Raw genomic sequence first — 22,102 nt, forward strand, 5'->3', positions numbered from 1 at the left:
TGCTCTCTGTCTCTGTGTCCTGCTCGTTCGATGTGAAGGTGCTGCTGTATTAACACCTGCACATGAATGAGATCACACTGTCAAACCCAACCCAACATGCAAATCAATACTGTGCAAGACATCGAGACATCTTTTATTATAGATTCACAAAGAAACCCATTCCCAATACAACCTGATTGCTGATCATTAACTTCATTAACTAATTAACAATCAACAATTTTAAAAAAAACCTTTACATATGTATCCATGGAAATACACAGTGGTATAAAAAACATATTCAGACAGATCCCCTAGGTTTCAATATGACTAATGTTACACTATATCAATAAAATGATAAGTAATCAGTATTTACAAATAATCTGCTGAAACAAAAAAATACCTTCAGTAAATCTGACACTTTACCTACACATACCCTGAACCACCTAGCCATCCAGATTTGAACCCAGGACTCCACAGAAAGATGACAGACTAGTCTAGTGCATTAACATTAACCCACAGCACCACCTAGCCCTACAGATTGGAACCCAGGCCTCCAGAGAAAGATGCCAGGCTAGTCTAGTGCATTAACATTAACCAACAGCACCACCTAGCCATCCAGATTGGAACCCAGGCCTCCACAGAAAGGTGACAGACTATCCTGATGCATTAACAATAGCCACCCATAACTATTACACAATCAATAGTGCTACATTTAGAAATACTAAAAGAAAGTATTTTTTAACATTAACATAAACCCAGTGCAGCACCTAGCCCCCCGCCCCTCCCCCCGCTAGGACCCCAGGCCTCCACAGCAAGGTGAAAGGCAGGACACCAGTATTGATTTGCAGACAGGTTGCTTTCCCCCATGTGACATATCTCGAGTGTTTTGCATGATCACATTTGAATCAAAGGCGAGCCACAGGACTGGTCTGCTGTGGAGTGCCTTTGATTCAAATGTGATAATGCAAAACAGTCTGTTCTTTTTTGCTTGTTCTTTTTTTTCTATATGCAGTGAATCACAGAACCTTTATTGATTTATTTTTAAACGTTTTTGTAATGATTTTAAGTTATAGACCCAATTAAGGGATTATTTAACCATTCAACAGTTCACCTGGGTTTCAAAATGACCAGTGTTAAGTTATATCCATTTATAAACAACAATGATAAGTACAAACGATTTACAAAGGATTTGTCAATAAAGACAGGGGGTGACCCGGCTGTCTGGAGGCTCATCAATATGGTAACAATATCTAAGAAGTGTGATACAGCAAACCTGGGCAGGTACAGACCTATCAGCCTTACGTCCAGGACATGTTAAACTATGGAAACAATAATAAGACTATCCTCAGTATACAGTCACAACACTGAGGTCTGCTGCTGGACTACAGTCTGCACGTTTTATAAAAGAAAATACAAGTCAGGCTGATCAAACTAATGTGCTTGAAATCCCTTTAAATATCAATTGTGGCTAAGCCGCTTATTTTTAAACAAACAAACTAATATTCCATAAGCTCCCATTGCCTCTGCTTGTGTTATCCCTGCTCTGTGGAGACATAAAGAGGACTGGTCTCCAATCCACCACCTTCAGAGGAATAGAAAAATAAAGAAATGAAAGAACATTTGAAAAATCACTGAGATGTGTGCTTACCGATTACTAGTGAGTGGAGTAGCTGCTCTCTGTCTCTGTGTCCTGCTCGTTCGATGTGAAGGTGCTGCTGTATTAACACCTGCACATGAATGAGATCACACTGTCAAACCCAACCCAACATGCAAATCAATACTGTGCAAGACATCGAGACATCTTTTATTATAGATTCACAAAGAAACCCATTCCCAATACAACCTGATTGCTGATCATTAACTTCATTTACTAATTAACTATCAACAATTGAAATAAAAAAAACCTTTACATATGTATCCATGGAAATACACAGTGGCATAAAAAACATATTCAGACAGGTCCCCTAGGTTTCAATATGACCAATGTTACACTATATCAAAAAAATGATAAGTAATCAGTATTTACAAATAATTTGCTGAAAAAAAAAATATCTTTAGTAAATCTGACACTTTACCTACACATACCCTGAACCAGCTAGCCCCCCCGATTGGAACCCAGGCCTCCAGAGAAAGATAACAGAATAGTCTAGTGCATTAACATTAACCCACAGCACCACCTAGCCATCCAGATTGGAACCCAGGCCTCCAGAGAAAGATGACAGAGTAGTCTAGTGCATTAACATTAACCCACAGCACCACCTAGCCATCCAGATTTGAACCCAGGCCTCCAGAGAAAGGTGACAGACTAGTCTAGTGCATTAACATTAACCCACAGCACCACCTAGCCATCCAGATTTGAACCCAGGCCTCCACAGAAAGATGACAGACTAGTCTAGTGCATTAACATTAACCCACAGCACCACCTAGCCATCCAGATTTGAACCCAGGCCTCCACAGAAAGGTGACAGACTAGTCTAGTGCATTAACATTAACCCACAGCACCACCTAGCCATGCAGATTGGAACCCAGGCCTCCACAGAAAGGTGACAGACTATCCTGATGCATTAACAATAGCCACCCATAACTATTACACACTCAATAGTGCTACATTTAGAAATACTAAAAGAAAGTATTTCTTAACATTAACATAAACCCAGTGCAGCACCTAGCCCCCCGCCCCTCCCCCCGCTAGGACCCCAGGCCTCCGCAGCAAGGTGAAAGGCAGGACACCAGTTTTGATTTGCAGACAGGTTGCTTTCCCTCATGTGACATATCTCGAGTGTTTTGCATGATCACATTTGAATCAAAGGCGAGCCACAGGACTGGTGTGCTGTGGAGCGCCTTTGATTCAAATGTGATAATGCAAAACAGTCTGTTTTTTTTGCTTGTTCTTTTTTTTTCTATTCACACTGAATTGCAGAACATTTATTGATTTATTTTTAAACTTTGTTAATGATTTTAAGTTATAGACCCAATTAAGGGATTCTTTAACTATTCAGACAGTTCACCTCTGTTTCCAAATGGCCAGTGTTAAGTTATATCCATTTATAAACAACAATGATAAGTACAAATGATTTACAAAGGATTTGTCGATAAGGACAGGGTATGACCCTGCTGTCAGGAGGCTCATCAATATGGTAACAATATCTCAGAAGGGTGATACAGCAAACCTGGGCAGGTACAGACCTATCAGCCTTACATCCAGGACATGTTACACTATGGAAACAATAATAAGACTATCCTCAGTATACAGTCACAACACTGAGGTCTGCTGCTGGACTACAGTCTGCACGTTTTATTAAAGAAAATACAAGTCAGACTGACCAATCTAATGGGCATGAGAATCCCTTTAAATATCAATTGTGGCTAAGCCGCTTATTTTTAAACAAACTAATATTCCATAAGCTCCCATTGCCTCTGCTTGTGTTATCCCTGCTCTGTGGAGACATAAAGAGGACTGGTCTCCAATCCACCACCTTCAGAGGAATAGAAAAATAAAGAAATGAAAGCACATTTGAAAAATCATTGAGATGTGTGCTTACCGATTACTAGTGAGTGGAGTAGCTGCTCTCTGTCTCTGTGTCCTGCTCGTTCGATGTGAAGGTGCTGCTGTATTAACACCTGCACATGAATGAGATCACACTGTCAAACCCAACCCAACATGCAAATTTATTTTTTATTTATTTATTTATTAGCAGACGCCCTTATCCAGGGCGACTTAGAATTGTTACAAGATATCACATAATTTATTTATTTATTTATTTATATACAATTACCCATTTATACAGTTGGGTTTTTATTGGAGCAATCTAGGTAAAGTACCTTGCTCAAGGGTACAGCAGCAGTGTCCCCCACCTGGGATTGAACCCACGACCCTCCGGTCAAGAGTCAGAAGCCCTAACCACTACTCCACACTGCTGCCCTAAATATGGATGCTACTGTGCAAGATATTGAGACATCTTTTATTATAGATTCCCAAAGAAACCCATTCCCAATACAAACAGGGTGAATACTTAACTAATGAAGACTTTTCAGGTTTTTATTTTTAATTGATTTGTTTTTCACCCCCCACCCCCCCCCCCACCCCCATTTTTTCACACATTGAAAGTGTTGAGTAGATTGTGTAAATCAAAGGGAAAAAAATCTCATTTAAATACATCAAGATTTCAGGTTGTAACACAACAAACTGTGAAAACGTCCAAGGGGGGTGAACACTTACTATAGGCACTGTATATAGTGAAAAGTGTTGAATTAAAATCAAGCTAAGTAATGTTAAAACTTTACAAAGCATTAGTAAGACCTCCTCTAGAATATTGTGTTCAGTTCTGGTCACCTTGTTACAAAAAGGATATTGCTGCTCTAGAAAGAGTGAAAAGAAGAGCAACCAGAATTATTCCAGGTTTTAAAGGCATGTCATATGCAGACAGGATAATATAATTGAATCTATTCAGTCTTGAACAAAGAAGACTACGCAGTGATCTGATTCAAACATTCAAAATCCTAAAAGGTATTGACAATGTCGACCAAGGGGACTTATTTTTTTTTACCTGAGAAAAAAAACAAGGACCAGGGGTCAGAAGTAGAGATTAGACAAAGGGGCATTCAGAACAGAAAATAGGAGGCACTTTTATACACAGAGAATTGTGAGGGTCTGGAACCAACTCCCCAGTAATGTTGTTGAAGCTGACACCCTGGGATCCTTCAAGAAGCTGCTTGATGAGATTCTGGGATCAATAAGCTACTAACAACCAAACGAGCAAGATGGGCCGAATCGCCTCCTCTCGTTTGTAAACGTTCTTATGTTCTTACCTGTGAGCTCCCCCACTCTGCCACTGGAACCATGTCTCACTGCCCAGCCAGTCTGTGACATCTCTTTTGGAGGCTGCCTGCAATGATGCACGAGGCAGGAGCAGCTCCAGGCTGGATTGAAGTGACTGTTTGTCCAGGGGGTCCCCCTCTGTCCCAGCAGGGAGTCTCCCTCAGAGGGGTGAGGCTCTACAGTGACTGAGCCTTTGAGGAGGGGTGGCAAGAGCCCCCAGAGCAGAGACACACAGAACACCACACTTGTAGGTTTGCATTCAACAGGAGAATAGTTAGAGGTGAAACACGGCTTCAAGTTACCCTGAGAATTTCAAAAATGAACAAATAAATAAATTATACCACAGCTTTATAACAGATCATTGTTTAAATGTAGCTAGGGGGTGATGCAACCCCCAAAAGTTATTATAATAATACAAAAGTAAATAAGTCACCATATTTGTCTACTTCTTTACCTTTCTACATGAATCTGTGTATATAGTCAGTTTATTATCACACAATATCAAACTTATCTAGGATTGTCTTTATTTTGCCATATTATTATTTATTTCTTAGCAGACACCAGGGTGGTTTACAATTGTTACACACAATTACATTATTTTTTTACACATTATTTTTACATATAAATACCTATTCATGAGTTGGACTTTTACTGGAACAATCTAGATAAAGTACCTTGCTCAAGGATACAATGAACTGGGTGAGGAGGTGATTGAACTCTAGTCATTACCATTGCAGGCATGGAGATTACACACACAGAGCAATGAACTGGGTGAGGAGGTGATTGAACTCTAGTCATTACCATTGCAGACATGGAGATTACACACACAGAGCAATGAACTGGGTGAGGAGGTGATTGAACTCTAGTCATTACCATTGCAGGCATGGAGATTACACACACAGAGCAATGAACTGGGTGAGGAGGTGATTGAACTCTAGTCATTACCATTGCAGGCATGGAGATTACACACACAGAGCAATGAACTGGGTGAGGAGGTGATTGAACTCTAGTCATTACCATTGCAGGCATGGAGATTACACACACAGAGCAATGAACTGGGTGAGGAGGTGATTGAACTCTAGTCATTACCATTGCAGGCATGGAGATTACACACACAGAGCAATGAACTGGGTGAGGAGGTGATTGAACTCTAGTCATTACCATTGCAGGCATGGAGATTACACACACAGAGCAATGAACTGGGTGAGGAGGTGATTGAACTCTAGTCATTACCATTGCAGACATGGAGATTACACACACAGAGCAATGAACTGGGTGAGGAGGTGATTGAACTCTAGTCATTACCATTGCAGGCATGGAGATTACACACACAGAGCAATGAACTGGGTGAGGAGGTGATTTAACTCTAGTCATTACCATTGCAGGCATGGAGATTACACACACAGAGCAATGAACTGGGTGAGGAGGTGATTGAACTCTAGTCATTACCATTGCAGGCATGGAGATTACACACACAGAGCAATGAACTGGGTGAGGAGGTGATTGAACTCTAGTCATTACCATTGCAGGCATGGAGATTACACACACAGAGCAATGAACTGGGTGAGGAGGTGATTGAACTCTAGTCATTACCATTGCAGGCATGGAGATTACACACACAGAGCAATGAACTGGGTGAGGAGGTGATTTAACTCTAGTCATTACCATTGCAGACATGGAGATTACACACACAGAGCAATGAACTGGGTGAGGAGGTGATTGAACTCTAGTCATTACCATTGCAGGCATGGAGATTACACACACAGAGCAATGAACTGGGTGAGGAGGTGATTTACAAAGAAAATAAAGAGGAAGATTCTTAGGTTACATTTTTTTGATGAGAGGAAATTATGTTTCACAAAACAACAAAGATTTTGCTTCAATCAGCCATCAACTTATTTTACATTTTCCCATTAGTATCTCAGTAGAAGATTGAAGGTATCATTTAAAAAGATAAATGGGTTAAACATAATAATCTAATTATTAGAAGACTTAAACACTAAACACAAATGTTTGTGTACATTCACTTTATTATACAGCAGTTTAAACTAAGAATTAAAGAATGCTTTATATTGTGGAGCACATTGTTTTTATGTGTGTATTGTATCACAAAAATATCAGTAATGCTGTTTGAAATATCTAGGTCCGCCCCTTTTTACTGAACTCATTCAAGGAGGAATGTACATTATCAACCAATGCAGTCTAAACTGTACAATGTAAAAGCTGAACAGTGTTTTGATGCCACCTACTGGATACATTGAAGCATTGCAAGTTTGACGTTTGTAACTTTTGAAGGGCTACAAGCTAACGCCGTTCAAAGAGAATATTGGTGTTATTAATAAAACCTGAGAGATGTCTCGTCATGTTTTAATAATAAACGCTTTCTGCAATGCACACATTCTGTAGGCTGCTTATTCACCTTCACTCGTGTTGCTTCTCCTGAATGAATACACTTGGTACAGACCGGGGACAACAACTACAGACCCAAATACAGCTTTACCGAAAGTACTGTTGGGCGCAGTAATATAAATGCAGAGTATTGCATGAGAATATTTACCTTTGTTTCCAATCCTCGCAGTCATAAGCAGTTAAACTACTAAAACATTTAAAAATACTGTAACTGGACTGTTTAATACAAACCTCTCACTCTCTGACATAGATGATCTGATTTCATTATTCATTCAATACATTTAGTTTATTAACCTGCTCTGTCACTCCACTGGGTAGTTATTCATATAATAAAAAGCATTTCATTCAAAGAGCTTTAGTTTTCTAACGCCTCTCAGGTTTTTCTTGTGGAATGGGACGCTTTTTAATCACAATAAGACACCTCAGGACATCTTTTCAAAGCTTTTACGCCAGTCTTTAACTCCTATTTATTTTAAAGAGGTAAACCACCTGTTCATTTTACAAAACTAGAACCAAACAGCTGAGTGATACACTGTATTTCAAGCCCTCTTCAGCACTCTCAGTGTGTTTAGTTTTTCATGTTGTAACATTAACATGATGTTTTGTCCTTTTTTAAATCAATAGCAGTTAATTAAAGCCTGGAGGAAGCGCTTTGATAACGCGTCCCCTCGAGTCTCACAGAGCAGCGCACTCCTTGGCGTGTCTCATTGCTGATGACTCTTCTGCTGCTGTGGACGCGGCTCTGTTGCCTGGTTTAGTTCGCAGCGCAGTCTGAGGAAGATTCTAAATCTGTGCCGCTGGACAGCAGGGAGGAATACTGTCCTGGATAAAGAATAGGAGACAATCATACAGTTTAAGAGAAACTAAATACAAGCATGGGGTAGAAATAGCAGAGGTTACTGCCTGGAAGTTTACTCGTAAAGAATGACCTTTCTGCGACCCTGTGCTGTATTTACCAAAAACAAGTTCACACGCCCTGAACCTGCAAGACTAGCGAAGAGAAAGCTATGAAACTGCGCCCATGCCTGCGCCATTGTGGATCTGTTTGTGACAACGACGCTCAACTTGAATTAACCTGATATACTTCTAAAAAACATTATCAGGTGTATACTGTTAGTGATTGAACATCTCACTCTGAAGAAGAGGACAGGAAACAGCAATATCGGTACACAAAGAACAAAGTATAAATTTGCGAAACATTTGCTGCATCGGCGCTGCTGTCTCCAGTCACGGCGTCCCGGGTGATAATATAGGGCTATACCAACTCAAGCATGGGCGCGGGGATTACCTGAATTCAAATTGTATTCGCTGGAAAACCCAGTATTCGCTATAAACAGCTCGTTTACGATGTTAACATTGAGAGTCTTATTGGTGTTTATTAAAGGATCCCCGGTATCACAATTCCTTTTTTTGGTCCATATTAGATGAATTGTCAGACCGCGCAGATCAGTTTGTATTTTGTGATTGGTATATTCCTCGTCCTGTGGGAGACAGACCCGTTCAGACACTGAGGGAGAGCAGAGAGGAGGTGAGAGAGTCTGCATGGAGCTCTACAATGTGTTTATAAACTACAGAGCGCTGTTATATTGTATTATTTTGAAAGGTCCGGGTTGTAGTGTGGTAGGAGCGCGTTGTTTTATCCGTTCAGACACTGAGGGAGAGCAGAGAGGAGGTGAGAGAGTCTGCATGGAGCTCTACAATGTGTTTATAAACTACAGAGCGCTGTTATATTGTATTATTTTGAAAGGTCCGGGTTGTAGTGTGGTAGGAGCGCGTTGTTTTATCCGTTCAGACACTGAGGGAGAGCAGAGAGGAGGTGAGAGAGTCTGCATGGAGCTCTACAATGTGTTTATAAACTACAGAGCGCTGTTATATTGTATTATTTTGAAAGGTCCGGGTTGTAGTGTGGTAGGAGCGCGTTGTTTTATCCGTTCAGACACTGAGGGAGAGCAGAGAGGAGGTGAGAGAGTCTGCATGGAGCTCTACAATGTGTTTATAAACTACAGAGCGCTGTTATATTGTATTATTTTGAAAGGTCCGGGTTGTAGTGTGGTAGGAGCGCGTTGTTTTATCCGTTCAGACACTGAGGGAGAGCAGAGAGGAGGTGAGAGAGTCTGCATGGAGCTCTACAATGTGTTTATAAACTACAGAGCGCTGTTATATTGTATTATTTTGAAAGGTCCGGGTTGTAGTGTGGTAGGAGCGCGTTGTTTTATCCGTTCAGACACTGAGGGAGAGCAGAGAGGAGGTGAGAGAGTCTGCATGGAGCTCTACAATGTGTTTATAAACTACAGAGCGCTGTTATATTGTATTATTTTGAAAGGTCCGGGTTGTAGTGTGGTAGGAGCGCGTTGTTTTATCCGTTCAGACACTGAGGGAGAGCAGAGAGGAGGTGAGAGAGTCTGCATGGAGCTCTACAATGTGTTTATAAACTACAGAGCGCTGTTATATTGTATTATTTTGAAAGGTCCGGGTTGTAGTGTGGTAGGAGCGCGTTGTTTTACCCGTTCAGACACTGAGGGAGAGCAGAGAGGAGGTGAGAGAGTCTGCATGGAGCTCTACAATGTGTTTATAAACTACAGAGCGCTGTTATATTGTATTATTTTGAAAGGTCCGGGTTGTAGTGTGGTAGGAGCGCGTTGTTTTATCCGTTCAGACACTGAGGGAGAGCAGAGAGGAGGTGAGAGAGTCTGCATGGAGCTCTACAATGTGTTTATAAACTACAGAGCGCTGTTATATTGTATTATTTTGAAAGGTCCGGGTTGTAGTGTGGTAGGAGCGCGTTGTTTTATCCGTTCAGACACTGAGGGAGAGCAGAGAGGAGGTGAGAGAGTCTGCATGGAGCTCTACAATGTGTTTATAAACTACAGAGCGCTGTTATATTGTATTATTTTGAAAGGTCCGGGTTGTAGTGTGGTAGGAGCGCGTTGTTTTATCCGTTCAGACACTGAGGGAGAGCAGAGAGGAGGTGAGAGAGTCTGCATGGAGCTCTACAATGTGTTTATAAACTACAGAGCGCTGTTATATTGTATTATTTTGAAAGGTCCGGGTTGTAGTGTGGTAGGAGCGCGTTGTTTTATCCGTTCAGACACTGAGGGAGAGCAGAGAGGAGGTGAGAGAGTCTGCATGGAGCTCTACAATGTGTTTATAAACTACAGAGCGCTGTTATATTGTATTATTTTGAAAGGTCCGGGTTGTAGTGTGGTAGGAGCGCGTTGTTTTATCCGTTCAGACACTGAGGGAGAGCAGAGAGGAGGTGAGAGAGTCTGCATGGAGCTCTACAATGTGTTTATAAACTACAGAGCGCTGTTATATTGTATTATTTTGAAAGGTCCGGGTTGTAGTGTGGTAGGAGCGCGTTGTTTTATCCGTTCAGACACTGAGGGAGAGCAGAGAGGAGGTGAGAGAGTCTGCATGGAGCTCTACAATGTGTTTATAAACTACAGAGCGCTGTTATATTGTATTATTTTGAAAGGTCCGGGTTGTAGTGTGGTAGGAGCGCGTTGTTTTATCCGTTCAGACACTGAGGGAGAGCAGAGAGGAGGTGAGAGAGTCTGCATGGAGCTCTACAATGTGTTTATAAACTACAGAGCGCTGTTATATTGTATTATTTTGAAAGGTCCGGGTTGTAGTGTGGTAGGAGCGCGTTGTTTTATCCGTTCAGACACTGAGGGAGAGCAGAGAGGAGGTGAGAGAGTCTGCATGGAGCTCTACAATGTGTTTATAAACTACAGAGCGCTGTTATATTGTATTATTTTGAAAGGTCCGGGTTGTAGTGTGGTAGGAGCGCGTTGTTTTATCCGTTCAGACACTGAGGGAGAGCAGAGAGGAGGTGAGAGAGTCTGCATGGAGCTCTACAATGTGTTTATAAACTACAGAGCGCTGTTATATTGTATTATTTTGAAAGGTCCGTGTTGTAGTGTGGTAGGAGCGCGTTGTTTTATCCGTTCAGATACTGAGGGAGAGCAGAGAGGAGGTGAGAGAGTCTGCATGGAGCTCTACAATGTGTTTATAAACTACAGAGCGCTGTTATATTGTATTATTTTGAAAGGTCCGGGTTGTAGTGTGGTAGGAGCGCGTTGTTTTATCCGTTCAGACACTGAGGGAGAGCAGAGAGGAGGTGAGAGAGTCTGCATGGAGCTCTACAATGTGTTTATAAACTACAGAGCGCTGTTATATTGTATTATTTTGAAAGGTCCGGGTTGTAGTGTGGTAGGAGCGCGTTGTTTTATCCGTTCAGACACTGAGGGAGAGCAGAGAGGAGGTGAGAGAGTCTGCATGGAGCTCTACAATGTGTTTATAAACTACAGAGCGCTGTTATATTGTATTATTTTGAAAGGTCCGGGTTGTAGTGTGGTAGGAGCGCGTTGTTTTATCCGTTCAGACACTGAGGGAGAGCAGAGAGGAGGTGAGAGAGTCTGCATGGAGCTCTACAATGTGTTTATAAACTACAGAGCGCTGTTATATTGTATTATTTTGAAAGGTCCGGGTTGTAGTGTGGTAGGAGCGCGTTGTTTTATCCGTTCAGACACTGAGGGAGAGCAGAGAGGAGGTGAGAGAGTCTGCATGGAGCTCTACAATGTGTTTATAAACTACAGAGCGCTGTTATATTGTATTATTTTGAAAGGTCCGGGTTGTAGTGTGGTAGGAGCGCGTTGTTTTATCCGTTCAGACACTGAGGGAGAGCAGAGAGGAGGTGAGAGAGTCTGCATGGAGCTCTACAATGTGTTTATAAACTACAGAGCGCTGTTATATTGTATTATTTTGAAAGGTCCGGGTTGTAGTGTGGTAGGAGCGCGTTGTTTTATCCGTTCAGACACTGAGGGAGAGCAGAGAGGAGGTGAGAGAGTCTGCATGGAGCTCTACAATGTGTTTATAAACTACAGAGCGCTGTTATATTGTATTATTTTGAAAGGTCCGGGTTGTAGTGTGGTAGGAGCGCGTTGTTTTATCCGTTCAGACACTGAGGGAGAGCAGAGAGGAGGTGAGAGAGTCTGCATGGAGCTCTACAATGTGTTTATAAACTACAGAGCGCTGTTATATTGTATTATTTTGAAAGGTCCGGGTTGTAGTGTGGTAGGAGCGCGTTGTTTTATCCGTTCAGACACTGAGGGAGAGCAGAGAGGAGGTGAGAGAGTCTGCATGGAGCTCTACAATGTGTTTATAAACTACAGAGCGCTGTTATATTGTATTATTTTGAAAGGTCCGGGTTGTAGTGTGGTAGGAGCGCGTTGTTTTATCCGTTCAGACACTGAGGGAGAGCAGAGAGGAGGTGAGAGAGTCTGCATGGAGCTCTACAATGTGTTTATAAACTACAGAGCGCTGTTATATTGTATTATTTTGAAAGGTCCGGGTTGTAGTGTGGTAGGAGCGCGTTGTTTTATCCGTTCAGACACTGAGGGAGAGCAGAGAGGAGGTGAGAGAGTCTGCATGGAGCTCTACAATGTGTTTATAAACTACAGAGCGCTGTTATATTGTATTATTTTGAAAGGTCCGGGTTGTAGTGTGGTAGGAGCGCGTTGTTTTATCCGTTCAGACACTGAGGGAGAGCAGAGAGGAGGTGAGAGAGTCTGCATGGAGCTCTACAATGTGTTTATAAACTACAGAGCGCTGTTATATTGTATTATTTTGAAAGGTCCGGGTTGTAGTGTGGTAGGAGCGCGTTGTTTTATCCGTTCAGACACTGAGGGAGAGCAGAGAGGAGGTGAGAGAGTCTGCATGGAGCTCTACAATGTGTTTATAAACTACAGAGCGCTGTTATATTGTATTATTTTGAAAGGTCCGGGTTGTAGTGTGGTAGGAGCGCGTTGTTTTATCCGTTCAGACACTGAGGGAGAGCAGAGAGGAGGTGAGAGAGTCTGCATGGAGCTCTACAATGTGTTTATAAACTACAGAGCGCTGTTATATTGTATTATTTTGAAAGGTCCGGGTTGTAGTGTGGTAGGAGCGCGTTGTTTTACCCGTTCAGACACTGAGGGAGAGCAGAGAGGAGGTGAGAGAGTCTGCATGGAGCTCTACAATGTGTTTTTAAACTACAGAGCGCTGTTATATTGTATTATTTTGAAAGGTCCGGGTTGTAGTGTGGTAGGAGCGCGTTGTTTTATCCGTTCAGACACTGAGGGAGAGCAGAGAGGAGGTGAGAGAGTCTGCATGGAGCTCTACAATGTGTTTATAAACTACAGAGCGCTGTTATATTGTATTATTTTGAAAGGTCCGGGTTGTAGTGTGGTAGGAGCGCGTTGTTTTTGTGTGTGTGTGTGTGTTGTATTTGTGAAGCGGCGTGTTTGTTTTTATTCATATCTCCTCAGTTGCAGTCTCCGTGCCGCGGGCTCAGTGCTGCTCGAGTGGCGGGTTTGCAGTCAAATTTAACTCGTTATGAAAACATCTAGCGGGTAAATAATGTCTGGCGGACTGGCAATGTTTGTCATGATTTTTTTTTTTGTATTCCTGAAACAGCCTAGCAATCGGGGATTTTTTTTTTAAAAAAATAGATAAAATATATATTTCAGTATCAAATAATTATTTCACTGACTGTAGTGTGTGTTCAAGTGTACCGTTAAGATTGTAACAGGAGCGGTTTCCAAAGCGTGAATCCTGAGCACATCCCATTGTTTTACACTTACCTGAACACGCATGTGAAACTGGCTTTCTATCCCGCATAATCTTGCATTGATCCGGGTCCTGTCATTCCCGTCGTGCATCTGTGTGATGGGCATTTTTGTTCCCGCTCTTTCAACTTGTTTATTCCCTCTCCGAATAAACAAGTTCTTTCACAGTAACCTAAACTGTATTCTTGTAATCTCATAGTACAGCATACATCTGTGAAAGTGAACTAAAGCAAATAATACATGTAAAAAAAAAAATCTTTGTTCTCCTTGAACTAAACAAACACATTTTCAGATCTGAAGAGCAGAAAGGACACATTCACTGAGGAGACGGTCAGAGCGAGTGACTGGAGCACTAGAGCCGTGCTGCACATCCCACTGACAATACCTGAAGTAAGCTTCTCTCTGTCTATTCATTCAACTTCAATCAGCTTCATACTGGGTTATTATTATTATTATTATTATTTATTTCTTAGCTGACGCCCTTATCCAGGACGACTTACAATTGTTACAAGATAGCTAATTATTTTTACATACAATTACCCATTTATACAGTTTTTTTTTTTTTTTACTGGAGCAATCTAGGTAAAGTACCTTGCTCAAGGGTACAGCAGCAGTGTCCCCCACCTGGGATTGAACCCACGACCCTCCGGTCAAGAGTCCAGAGCCCTAACCACTACTCCACACTGCTGGGTTTATATTGTCTAATTGTAACTGAGTGTGTCAGAGCAGTCAATGTGTTCCTTGGCAGGATTGTAATTGTGTGCAATGCTTTGTCTATTATCGTGACATTTTTGCTTAATATTACAGAAAGAAACGTATCTGAAAGGCTAAGAGTTTAGCACAAGAATGCGCGTTACAATACAATTAATCTCTGTTATTATCACAGATTAAAAAGGGCTGATCACTTGCTTTTAAATTAATTTCCAGTAGATCTCTTTTCCATGACTCATTTCCGACTGTTTCTTAAGTGAACAGTACTGTGCAAGTTATTGCTCTGCACACAGAGGTGCCTCAAATCAATACTATGCAAGTTATAGCTCTGCACACAGAGGTGTCCTCAAATCAATACTATGCAAGTTATTGCTCTGCACACAGAGGTGTCCTCAAATCAGTACTGTGCAAGTTATTGCTCTACACACAGAGGTGCCTCAAATCAATACTATGCAAGGTATTGCTTTGCACATGTCCTAAATATCAATAATAATGGAAGTAACAATATAAACAGTTAACATTGTTTTTTTTTCATAAAAAAATAGGTATAACTAAATTAAATGCCATGCTAACTAATGTATAAAAAGCAAACTCTAACTCAGTGGCACAGATAAATCATTTACTTAATGCCTGATAATATGTAGATTTATAATGTATACAAAGCAAACCCTAACTCAATGGCACAGATAAATCATTTACTTAATGCCTGATAATATTTAGATTTATAATGTATACAAAGCAATCCCTAACTCAATGGCACAGATAAATCATTTACTTAATGCATGATAATATTTAGATTTATAATGTATACAAAGCAAACCCTAACTCAATGGCACAGATAAATCATTTACTTAATGCATGATAATATTTAGATTTATAATGTATACAAAGCAATCCCTAACTCAATGGCACAGATAAATCAGCTACATAATACATTTAACACTGATTTGCACTTAACCTTTTCTCCATAATAAATGAAAGTATTGTTTGAAATGTAACGTGTGTGCAAAAGCAACCAGGACCATCTTTCATACTTTACAGCATGACGGGAATTCACATCGTTTTTTGGTTGTATATTAAATAAAATTGAAAAGAACAAGGCTGCCGTTTTCTGTCAGTAAATTACACGTGTGTGTAAGAAAGTCTGAGTTAACAGTATGTGCAATCAGTTATGGGATATAATGCAATCAGCTGTGATAAAAATGAAAACAAAAAAAATAAAATGAAAAAAATCGCCAACCGGTGCTTCACTGAGTTGGATTGTCTGCCATTCATTTAATACAAGTGTTGAAATATGTGAGAGGCAGAGAGGGAAAAGAGAAAAGTCCTACTGTACCCCAAATACACTCGAGATGTGCAATACACTGAAGATTGAAAGCAAAATTAAATAAGGGGTTGAATTTGCCAGATTGGAGGACGCTAGTCAAAACACTTTCCTAAATGTACAGTGCAGTTCAGCCCCTGTGCGTGCTGCTCATGTGTCGTTCTTTCTGTTCAGGTGCACTTCGTATGTAATGTACAGTGCAGTTCAGCCCCTGTGTGTGCTGCTCCTGTGTCGTTCTTTCTGTTCAGGTGCACTTCGTATGTAATGTAATGTACAGTGCAGTTCAGCCCCTGTGTGTGCTGCTCCTGTGTCGTTCTTTCTGTTCAGGTGCATTTCGTATGTAATGTAATGTACAGTGCAGTTCAGCCCCTGTGTGTGCTGCTCCTGTGTCGTTCTTTCTGTTCAGGTGCACTTCGTATGTAATGTAATGTAATGTACAGTGCAGCCCCTGTGCGTGCTGCTCATGTGTCGTTGTTTCTGTTCAGGTGCACTTCGTATGTAATGTACAGTGCAGTTCAGCCCCTGTGCGTGCTGCTCATGTGTCGTTGTTTCTGTTCAGGTGCACTTCGTATGTAATGTAATGTACAGTGCAGTTCAGCCCCTGTGCGTGCTGCTCCTGTGTCGTTCTTTGTTCAGGTGCACTTCGTATGTAATGTAATATACAGTGCAGTTCAGCCCCTGTGCGTGCTGCTCCTGTGTCGTTCTTTCTGGTCAGGTGCACTTCGTATGTAATGTACAGTGCAGTTCAGCCGCTGTGCGTGCTGCTCATGTGTCGTTGTTTCTGTTCAGGTGCACTTCGTATGTAATGTACAGTACAGTGCAGTTCAGCCCCTGTGCGTGCTGCTCATGTGTCGTTCTTTCTGTTCAGGTGCACTTCGTATGTAATGTACAGTACAGTGCAGTTCAGCCCCTGCGTGTGCTGCTCATGTGTCGTTCTTTCTGTTCAGGTGCACTTCGTATGTAATGTAATGTACAGTGCAGTTCAGCCCCTGTGCGTGCTGCTCATGTGTCGTTCTTTCTGTTCAGGTGCACTTCGTATGTAATGTACAGTGCAGTTCAGCCCCTGTGTGTGCTGATCCTGTGTCGTTCTTTCTGGTCAGGTGCACTTCGTATGTAATGTAATGTACAGTGCAGTTCAGCCCCTGTGCGTGCTGCTCATGTGTCGTTCTTTCTGTTCAGGTGCACTTCGTATGTAATGTACAGTGCAGTTCAGCCCCTGTGCGTGCTGCTCATGTGTCGTTGTTTCTGTTCAGGTGCACTTCGTATGTAATGTACAGTACAGTGCAGTTCAGCCCCTGTGCGTGCTGCTCATGTGTCGTTCTTTCTGTTCAGGTGCACTTCGTATGTAATGTACAGTACAGTGCAGTTCAGCCCCTGTGCGTGCTGCTCATGTGTCGTTCTTTCTGTTCAGGTGCACTTCGTATGTAATGTACAGTACAGTTCAGCCCCTGTGCGTGCTGCTCATGTGTCGTTCTTTCTGTTCAGGTGCACTTCGTATGTAATGTACAGTACAGTGCAGTTCAGCCCCTGTGCGTGCTGCTCATGTGTCGTTCTTTCTGTTCAGGTGCACTTCGTATGTAATGTAATGTACAGTGCAGTTCAGCCCCTGTGCGTGCTGCTCATGTGTCGTTCTTCCTGTTCAGGTGCACTTCGTATGTAATGTAATGTACAGTGCAGTTCAGCCCCTGTGCGTGCTGCTCATGTGTCGTTCTTTCTGTTCAGGTGCACTTCGTATGTAATGTACAGTACAGTGCAGTTCAGCCTCTGTGCGTGCTGCTCATGTGTCGTTCTTTCTGTTCAGGTGCACTTCGTATGTAATGTAATGTACAGTGCAGTTCGGCCCCTGTGCGTGCTGCTCATGTGTCGTTCTTTCTGTTCAGGTGCACTTCGTATGTAATGTACAGTGCAGTTCAGCCCCTGTGCGTGCTGCTCATGTGTCGTTCTTTCTGTTCAGGTGCACTTCGTATGTAATGTACAGTGCAGTTCAGCCCCTGCGTGTGCTGCTCATGTGTCGTTCTTTCTGTTCAGGTGCACTTCGTATGTAATGTAATGTACAGTGCAGTTCAGCCCCTGTGCGTGCTGCTCATGTGTCGTTCTTTCTGTTCAGGTGCACTTCGTATGTAATGTACAGTGCAGTTCAGCCCCTGTGTGTGCTGATCCTGTGTCGTTCTTTCTGGTCAGGTGCACTTCGTATGTAATGTAATGTACAGTGCAGTTCAGCCCCTGTGCGTGCTGCTCATGTGTCGTTCTTTCTGTTCAGGTGCACTTCGTACGTAATGTACAGTGCAGTTCAGCCCCTGTGCGTGCTGCTCATGTGTCGTTGTTTCTGTTCAGGTGCACTTCGTATGTAATGTACAGTACAGTGCAGTTCAGCCCCTGTGCGTGCTGCTCATGTGTCGTTCTTTCTGTTCAGGTGCACTTCGTATGTAATGTACAGTACAGTGCAGTTCAGCCCCTGTGCGTGCTGCTCATGTGTCGTTCTTTCTGTTCAGGTGAACTTCGTATGTAATGTACAGTACAGTTCAGCCCCTGTGCGTGCTGCTCATGTGTCGTTCTTTCTGTTCAGGTGCACTTCGTATGTAATGTACAGTACAGTGCAGTTCAGCCCCTGTGCGTGCTGCTCATGTGTCGTTCTTTCTGTTCAGGTGCACTTCGTATGTAATGTAATGTACAGTGCAGTTCAGCCCCTGTGCGTGCTGCTCATGTGTCGTTCTTCCTGTTCAGGTGCACTTCGTATGTAATGTAATGTACAGTGCAGTTCAGCCCCTGTGCGTGCTGCTCATGTGTCGTTCTTTCTGTTCAGGTGCACTTCGTATGTAACGTACAGTACAGTGCAGTTCAGCCTCTGTGCGTGCTGCTCATGTGTCGTTCTTTCTGTTCAGGTGCACTTCGTATGTAATGTAATGTACAGTGCAGTTCGGCCCCTGTGCGTGCTGCTCATGTGTCGTTCTTTCTGTTCAGGTGCACTTCGTATGTAATGTACAGTGCAGTTCAGCCCCTGTGCGTGCTGCTCATGTGTCGTTCTTTCTGTTCAGGTGCACTTCGTATGTAATGTAATGTACAGTGCAGTTCAGCCCGTGTGCGTGCTGCTCATGTGTCGTTCTTTCTGTTCAGGTGCACTTCGTATGTAATGTACAGTGCAGTTCAGCCCCTGTGCGTGCTGCTCATGTGTCGTTCTTTCTGTTCAGGTGCACTTCGTATGTAATGTACAGTGCAGTTCAGCTCCTGTGCGTGCTGCTCATGTGTCGTTCTTTCTGTTCAGGTGCACTTCGTATGTAATGTACAGTGCAGTTCAGCTCCTGTGCGTGCTGCTCCTGTGTCGTTCTTTCTGTTCAGATGCACTTCGTATGTAATGTACAGTGCAGTTCAGCCCCTGTGTGTGCTGCTCATGTGTCGTTCTTTCTGTTCAGATGCACTTCGTATGTAATGTACAGTGCAGTTCAGCCCCTGTGTGTGCTGCTCATGTGTCGTTCTTTCTGTTCAGATGCACTTCGTATGTAATGTACAGTGCAGTTCAGCCCCTGTGCGTGCTGCTCCTGTGTCGTTCTTTCTGTTCAGATGCACTTCGTATGTAATGTACAGTGCAGTTCAGCCCCTGTGCGTGCTGCTCCTGTGTCGTTCTTTCTGTTCAGGTGCACTTCGTATGTAATGTACAGTGCAGTTCAGCCCCTGTGTGTGCTGCTCCTGTGTCGTTCTTTCTGTTCAGGTGCACTTCGTATGTAATGTACAGTGCAGTTCAGCCCCTGTGCGTGCTGCTCCTGTGTCGTTCTTTCTGTTCAGGTGCACTTCGTATGTAATGTACAGTGCAGTTCAGCCCCTGTGTGTGCTGCTCCTGTGTCGTTCTTTCTGGTCAGGTGCACTTCGTATGTAATGTAATGTACAGTGCAGTTCAGCCCTGTGCGTGCTGCTCATGTGTCGTTCTTTCTGTTCAGGTGCATTTCGTATGTAATGTAATGTACAGTGCAGTTCAGCCCCTGTGTGTGCTGCTCCTGTGTCGTTCTTTCTGTTCAGGTGCACTTCGTGTGTAATGTAATGTACGGTGCAGTTCAGCCCCTGTGTGTGCTGCTCATGTGTCGTTCTTTCTGTTCAGGTGCACTTCGTATGTAATGTAATGTACGGTGCAGTTCAGCCCCTGTGTGTGCTGCTCCTGTGTCGTTCTTTCTGTTCAGGTGCACTTCGTATGTAATGTACAGTGCAGTTCAGCCCCTGTGTGTGCTGCTCCTGTGTCGTTCTTTCTGTTCAGGTGCACTTCGTATGTAATGTACAGTGCAGTTCAGCCCCTGTGTGTGCTGCTCCTGTGTCGTTCTTTCTGTTCAGGTGCACTTCGTATGTAATGTACAGTGCAGTTCAGCCCCTGTGTGTGCTGCTCCTGTGTCGTTCTTTCTGTTCAGGTGCACTTCGTATGTAATGTACAGTGCAGTTCAGCCCCTGTGTGTGCTGCTCCTGTGTCGTTCTTTCTGTTCAGGTGCACTTCGTATGTAATGTACAGTGCAGTTCAGCCCCTGTGCGTGCTGCTCATGTGTCGTTCTTTCTGTTCAGGTGCACTTCGTATGTAATGTACAGTGCAGTTCAGCCCCTGTGCGTGCTGCTCATGTGTCGTTCTTTCTGTTCAGGTGCACTTCGTATGTAATATACAGTGCAGTTCAGCCCCTGTGCGTGCTGCTCCTGTGTCGTTCTTTCTGTTCAGGTGCACTTCGTATGTAATGTACAGTGCAGTTCAGCCCCTGTGTGTGCTGCTCCTGTGTCGTTCTTTCTGTTCAGGTGCACTTCGTATGTAATGTACAGTGCAGTTCAGCCCCTGTGTGTGCTGCTCCTGTGTCGTTCTTTCTGTTCAGGTGCACTTCGTATGTAATGTACAGTGCAGTTCAGCCCCTGTGCGTGCTGCTCATGTGTCGTTCTTTCTGTTCAGGTGCACTTCGTATGTAATATACAGTGCAGTTCAGCCCCTGTGCGTGCTGCTCCTGTGTCGTTCTTTCTGTTCAGGTGCACTTCGTATGTAATGTACAGTGCAGTTCAGCCCCTGTGTGTGCTGCTCCTGTGTCGTTCTTTCTGTTCAGGTGCACTTCGTATGTAATGTACAGTGCAGTTCAGCCCCTGTGTGTGCTGCTCCTGTGTCGTTCTTTCTGTTCAGGTGCACTTCGTATGTAATGTACAGTGCAGTTCAGCCCCTGTGTGTGCTGCTCCTGTGTCGTTCTTTCTGTTCAGGTGCACTTCGTATGTAATGTACAGTGCAGTTCAGCCCCTGTGCGTGCTGCTCCTGTGTCGTTCTTTCTGTTCAGGTGCACTTCGTATGTAATGTACAGTGCAGTTCAGCCCCTGTGCGTGCTGCTCCTGTGTCGTTCTTTCTGGTCAGGTGCACTTCGTATGTAATGTAATGTACAGTGCAGTTCAGCCCTGTGCGTGCTGCTCATGTGTCGTTCTTTCTGTTCAGGTGCATTTCGTATGTAATGTAATGTACAGTGCAGTTCAGCCCCTGTGTGTGCTGCTCCTGTGTCGTTCTTTCTGTTCAGGTGCACTTCGTGTGTAATGTAATGTACAGTGCAGTTCAGCCCCTGTGCGTGCTGCTCATGTGTCGTTCTTTCTGTTCAGGTGCACTTCGTATGTAATGTAATGTACGGTGCAGTTCAGCCCCTGTGTGTGCTGCTCCTGTGTCGTTCTTTCTGTTCAGGTGCACTTCGTATGTAATGTACAGTGCAGTTCAGCCCCTGTGCGTGCTGCTCCTGTGTCGTTCTTTCTGTTCAGGTGCACTTCGTATGTAATGTACAGTGCAGTTCAGCCCCTGTGTGTGCTGCTCCTGTGTCGTTCTTTCTGTTCAGGTGCACTTCGTATGTAATGTACAGTGCAGTTCAGCCCCTGTGTGTGCTGCTCCTGTGTCGTTCTTTCTGTTCAGGTGCACTTCGTATGTAATGTACAGTGCAGTTCAGCCCCTGTGTGTGCTGCTCCTGTGTCGTTCTTTCTGTTCAGGTGCACTTCGTATGTAATGTACAGTGCAGTTCAGCCCCTGTGTGTGCTGCTCCTGTGTCGTTCTTTCTGTTCAGGTGCACTTCGTATGTAATGTACAGTGCAGTTCAGCCCCTGTGTGTGCTGCTCCTGTGTCGTTCTTTCTGTTCAGGTGCACTTCGTATGTAATGTACAGTGCAGTTCAGCCCCTGTGTGTGCTGCTCCTGTGTCGTTCTTTCTGTTCAGGTGCACTTCGTATGTAATGTACAGTGCAGTTCAGCCCCTGTGCGTGCTGCTCATGTGTCGTTCTTT

The 22,102-nt window shown here is 43.3% G+C and overlaps 1 protein-coding gene across 3 annotated transcripts in view; it reads left to right on the forward strand.

The window, feature by feature from the left end:
- Nucleotides 1-8,443: 8,443 nt before the first annotated feature.
- LOC117407816 (zinc finger protein 271-like) overlaps nucleotides 8,444-22,102 on the forward strand; it is a 67,788-nt gene continuing 54,129 nt past the window's right edge. Inside the window, exons 1-2 of one of the 3 annotated variants that reach the window (XM_059015549.1) lie at nucleotides 8,444-8,735; nucleotides 14,108-14,205. The gene's annotated coding sequence lies outside the window, so the exon portion shown is untranslated. Of the gene's footprint in view, nucleotides 8,736-13,374; nucleotides 13,600-14,107; nucleotides 14,206-22,102 lie in introns of those variants that run through there. The other 2 variants (XM_059015550.1, XM_059015548.1) reach the window with 2 other exon arrangements.

This window comes from Acipenser ruthenus, chromosome 50, assembly GCF_902713425.1.
Source record: "Acipenser ruthenus chromosome 50, fAciRut3.2 maternal haplotype, whole genome shotgun sequence".
NCBI classification, from domain to species: Eukaryota; Metazoa; Chordata; class Actinopteri; order Acipenseriformes; family Acipenseridae; genus Acipenser; species Acipenser ruthenus.